Raw genomic sequence first — 6,000 nt, forward strand, 5'->3', positions numbered from 1 at the left:
CAAATCCTGTATTCACATTGACAAAATTCCTGAATCTGAAGTTCAAAAGCTGTAGCATCAGAAAGTGCATGGTCTTATAGACAGGTCCCAGCAACCATCCCTACACAGCCCGCAACAAATCCTGTATTCACATTGACAAAATTCCTGAATCTGAATTTCAAAAGCTGTAGCATCAGAAAGTGCATGGTCTTATAGACAGGTCCCAGCAACCATCCCTACACAGCCCGCAACAAATCCTGTATTCACATTGACAAAATTCCTGAATCTGAAGTTCAAAAGCTGTAGCATCGGAAAGTACATGGTCTTATAGACAGGTCCCAGCAACCATCCCTACACAGCCCGCAACAAATCCTGTATTCACATTGACAAAATTCCTGAATCTGAAGTTCAAAAGCTGTAGCATCAGAAAGTGCATGGTCTTATAGACAGGTCCCAGCAACCATCCCTACACAGCCCGCAACAAATCCTGTATTCACATTGACAAAATTCCTGAATCTGAATTTCAAAAGCTGTAGCATGGGAAAGTACATGGTCTTATAGACAGGTCCCAGCAACCATCCCTACACAGCCCGCAACAAATCCTGTATTCACATTGACAAAATTCCTGAATCTGAAGTTCAAAAGCTGTAGCATCGGAAAGTACATGGTCTTATACACAGGTCCCAGCAACCATCCCTACACAGCCCGCAACAAATCCTTTACAAAAAAACCCGAAGCGAGTACGGTTCTTGATATTTCTGAATTTAAATAAAGTACTATGCCTGCAGCTTGTGATCACCTTATAAATTAATTCTATATTCACTGTTTCAAGATGCGCAGGTGATTCACACATAACCTTTAAGTTAGTTGTCTACGACTTTTCATTATGTTTAATCCTAACACCCATACATAGTGGATGGTAGTAATTTACTTTAGAAATAACTAGTCACTGTATTCAGCAGCGTCACTGATCTTAGTAACCGTGTTCGATAGTAGCCGTAAAGTACAAGTTTTGAAAGTTTTTTCGAACCTGAACAAGCCAAACACTATCTAATAGAATATAGGAATAAGTTCTTATCCAAAATCGAATTCTTAAAATAAGCCGTTAGCCAAAAAATAAAATCAACCCTACACTTCATTCACCACCACAGGATATTTACAGTGGAATGTTATTATTTACGTTGACACAGATTAATAAATGAGTGAGAGCCTCCCTGGAGCTTCTTAACTTTCCAATCATGCTATAAATTAAACAGACATCTAAATAAATATTTGGGTTTTGTCTTCATAATTTGAAAGGCTTAGTTATATATTATTTTAAAAGAAGATTCCAAGTAACTCTAGATGTAAATATGAAGCTTTTATTAATTGAATGGTATCAATAAACCCGTTGCATTACAACAATGAACACTTTTAAAAAACCGTCTAACAAATTTTATTTATTACACTACTCTTCTGCGATTACACATGTGCTGTGTAGTATTGCTCCTATCTACGCCTTTATGTGCTGGAGGTGGTTACGTAATGCTGGACCAAGTGTACTTTCATACAGGGCCGAGACATCCACCAGTATGGAACGAGAGGCAGAGGCAACAACTTGCGAGTACAACAGCGCAGGACGTCGGCATTTGCCGTCTCAAGTTGATGTTAGGCTGATTAATAAACTCCCTGAATGCATCAAACAAACAGATAATTTAAATCACATTCGAGATCGAAAGAAGCGCCATCTGCTGGCGAATGCGTTTTACTCGGTTGATAAGTTCATGGACAGTCGCTTGGGATAACTATTTGGTATTGGCCTAAAATCAGCCAAATTACGGATCTGATGTACAAAATTGAATTAGTGTGCGTGTGTGTGGTGCTTGTAAGTATGGATGTAAATATTAGTTTATAATTTTAATTTTTTTTTAACTGGCGTTGCATAACAATGTATTATTGTAAAAATGCTAAATAAAATGAATTTGCATTTGAATCTCAACTCAACTAGTCTTTGGAAAGCGTAATGAATCAATAGTCTAATTATAAAAAATTACAATTTGAGGTTGGTTTTTCGGGCCACACAAATTTTCTGTAATTTATTAATTTTTTAGTGAACTCCAAAACGACTCCTTTGCTAACCTCCAGTGGTGTCCTTGGTGTGCTCATTATGTACAATGTTTCAAAAGGAAGTCCCTACACCCAAAGATCCTTTTGCGGCAGGACGTGAGAGATGAATAACGGCACTTTTTATTGCAGTTGTCAATCAGCTACTACAGTATTCGCTACGCGGGTGAGTCATCCTCCAGGGTGGTAGCTTGACCGGACCGGAGGGTACCCATTGACCGCGCGGGGTTGGCAATTCGTCACGTCATGACAAGTCGTTGGGCGACACCTCCATTAGTCAGTTACAGTCGGCTTTCATACGTCAGACATGGTTGTTTAAGGTAATTGGAATGGACAACAAGTAAGTGGAATGTTGTTTAAATAAAACAACCAGAAAAGACAGATATTCTTAAATACTGTTTCTTTGTTTAAAATTTATTACTGACAAATGATTTATTAGAAAGGAAGAAACGATTTCAGATATTTTTCATACTCTAATTTTACAGATGATAGAACACTACGTTTCAAGGATTGGAATCTACCCTCTTCCTCAGGAGTGAAAATACTCATGAGCCAGCTGTAGTAAAGTGACCTTGAGATTTTCCTCTATAAGAACAATGTTAAATCTCGTGCCGTTTTACAGACTTAATATTTGTCGTAGAATTAAGGAAGATGTCTTATTTTACTAATAGAACTAATAAGAATCCAAATGCATTTTACTTTTTATCGATAATCTTATGGGTTGCTCATAAAAAATCTCAAACTTTGTTGTATTTCAAACATTTAAAAAGTATACTCATCGGTAAAAAAATAAACTTTGAATTCATTCCTGACATTATGATAGACTGCAACAGAGACATATTTAACAACTCATCTATGGTGGATCAGTTATTAATGAATCACTAGTGAGTAGAATTATTACAATTTAGCGTTGTAAAAGCAGCATAGAACACAACAATCTTACTAAACAAATTATAAAAACCAAACTCCACTCTTAGATCCACACCACATTGTCGCGTAACAGGCTTCGCTGAGGTTACATGCAAGTCTCTAGCTCATTTAATTCTCGATATATCCAGCGTACAGGGAGACAGGCAGCTATTAATACCGAGACGTTATGTTCTATCTCCCCCACGCACGAAACATAAATTGTGTAAGTGAGGCTTCAATGACGCTCAGCCAAATTCCATGGTTGGACACGCACAATCGTAGATGTTATTCCTGTCCAGTTATAAATTGTGTTTCATGCAAAATTTAAAGTGTACAAACGAAATCTTCCGCTTGATAGCTTTCAATATTATACATTCATATTTTTGTTCATTTCAGATTCATAGCAGTGTTCAAGTAATAACAGTTCCGGTGAGCTAGTAGGTTTACTAAAACAAAAGTTGGTACCGAGATCAAATCTTCTCACCTTTTTTAACATTAAATTTTTTCTATCAATTATTTAATAACAATAATAATAATTTCCTTATTAATTTCGCACTATCAATACAAGTGTCACGCGTTTAAATCTCGTATGATTCTACTCAGTTTGTTCATAAATATATTTATTATGTAATTTATCGTTGCCATCTTGGTTACCTACAAGACCAATTTAAAAACAATAACGCTCAGCCAAATCCCATGGAGTGATATCCACCATCTTGAACTCGGAGTTTCCTATGTAGAAACGAAGCTTCATGCAACATTTCAATTCTATAGCCCTATTCGTTTTCGAGATAAAAGGATAAGATATAAAAATAGGCAGACAGAAAAAATGCAATTTTTCCATTGCTCAAGCATTAGGCTTTGCTACGTTCAGCCAATAATAATATATTAACCTCGTAAAATGTCTCCTTTAAACCTTAAAACTGTATGAATAACATTTAAACTGTTTATAATAATGTATTCATTTTTAACACAATAACATAAAAGTAAAATAAGGTAAAGATATTTTATTTTACGTGGCGAAGTTAAGGCTACGAAGCCCTCTCTAACACTTAACTTGGGGACCAACGGCTTTAAAGGTGACTTCCGAACCACCACCAACGGCCGGGCAGGCGGGCTGCTTGCAAAGACAGGATCGCTCAATGGTCCACCACCCATCCAAGCAGCGGCCACGCTTGATCTGGTTATGTTGCGATAACCGTTATACCCGCTACAATGCGCCTTTGGTGATATGCTTTAGACAATATGATCAAAAATATGGATTAGTAAATTGATATTTTCGGTTATATTATCTGAGTCCAATTTCTTGAAATCGATGAATCAGGATCAACGGGTGTACGTAGACACACAAAACCGAACACATGTAACTTGCTTGACATCAACGTGATCAGCCAGCTCCTTATAATTAACAAATTTATTTATAAGATTACACACCTGTTACAGAGATTTTCTTAACCAACCAATAAATAAAATGTCTAATCGGGATGGGAATATGACGGGTTTAGATCGACTACACTAGTAGTATACTCGTACTTTGTATACAATTCTGTGTAGACACGCGGTTAACAGAATTACACAACAACATCTCGGAGTCGGCGTGGATAAGAGTGATGTTTAGACGATAGTACTGAGTCTACCGTGGTACTATTCATGGTAGAAAAGTAACATGAGAACATCTAGTACTTTTGGTTATCATTGTTGGATTACATTACACGCGTGCGCAATTTCACTCGTGGTTATTCCAGAACAACGTGAGGCCTTTTTTCATGAATACAGTTCTGGATATATTATGGTCCAATGCACCTCGATCACACTTCATTTAAAAAATTGCCGGGAAGCTTGATTTATTTGAAAAGTAGCATAAGATTATTTTTATGGACGTTTAGTTGAATAAGAAAATATAATGAAATACAATATAACCACCATTAGTTCGGCAAAAGATTTAAGAAAATTTGGAATATTTTTCAACGCAAATTATAATTTAAAAGTAAAGAAAAAGTAATCCACAGTTCCTGCTGTAATCCAATTATAGACTGCCTCTTTGTTTGGGGTTGATCACTAGGGCCGTAATTTCCATAGTGCGATTATACGAAGTTCTGAGTTATTCAAACGAAATACAATATACAATTATATTTTTTCGCAATTCAGTCGTTATAAATCCATTTTAAAACAAATGCTATTCAACAAAAACTGTTTTGAATGGTTTGTACATAATTCATAAATAGTATGACTTCGAAATTTCTTTTTAGAATATTATGATGGTTAGCTAGTCACAAGAGACTACTGCTGCAGGGCAAGAGACAGTTGTCGGCAGTGCACGCTCATGAATATTGTTACGTTTTAGCAAAATAAATGTTTGTTAGATTGTATAAACATTATGCAATGCTACATAACAAAGTGAGTGCTGTACTTACTATTGTGCTAAGGAATTACACTTAAAATACACGCATTACGCCCCTACAACCCTTTCTGTAGGCGCGTAATGTACGCCTGATGACTACCGTTCCGTTTTTAGATATCAATACCAACAGGAGGCTAATTTAATGGAGATCCCCCTTATCCGACATGTTGATGATCTTAAATAGGCTTGGTCACTTCGAATAATCGCGTCCTTAGCGAATCGAATTTTATTTTATCTTATTACAATTACACTTAAAATACACGCATTACGCCCCTACAACCCTTTCTGTAGGCGCGTAATGTTCGCCTGATGACTACCGTTCCGTTTTTAGATATCAATACCTACAGGAGGCTAATTTAATGGAGAGCCCCCTTATCCGACATGTTGATGATCTTAAATAGGCTTGGTCACTTCGAATAATCGCGTCCTTAGCGAATCGCATTTTATTTTATCTTATTACACTTGACAAACATATCTTTCGCACTCTGTATATGTACACGTTTTTTTAGTATAAGTTGACTAATACTTTTTTTCTTCATGTAAATAACTTTTTCAATAATTAAAAATGTATAAGGATTATAAAACATTTACCAATTTCGATTTGAGAT

Source organism: Homalodisca vitripennis, chromosome 1 (genome assembly GCF_021130785.1).
Source record: "Homalodisca vitripennis isolate AUS2020 chromosome 1, UT_GWSS_2.1, whole genome shotgun sequence".
Lineage (NCBI taxonomy): Eukaryota > Metazoa > Arthropoda > Insecta > Hemiptera > Cicadellidae > Homalodisca > Homalodisca vitripennis.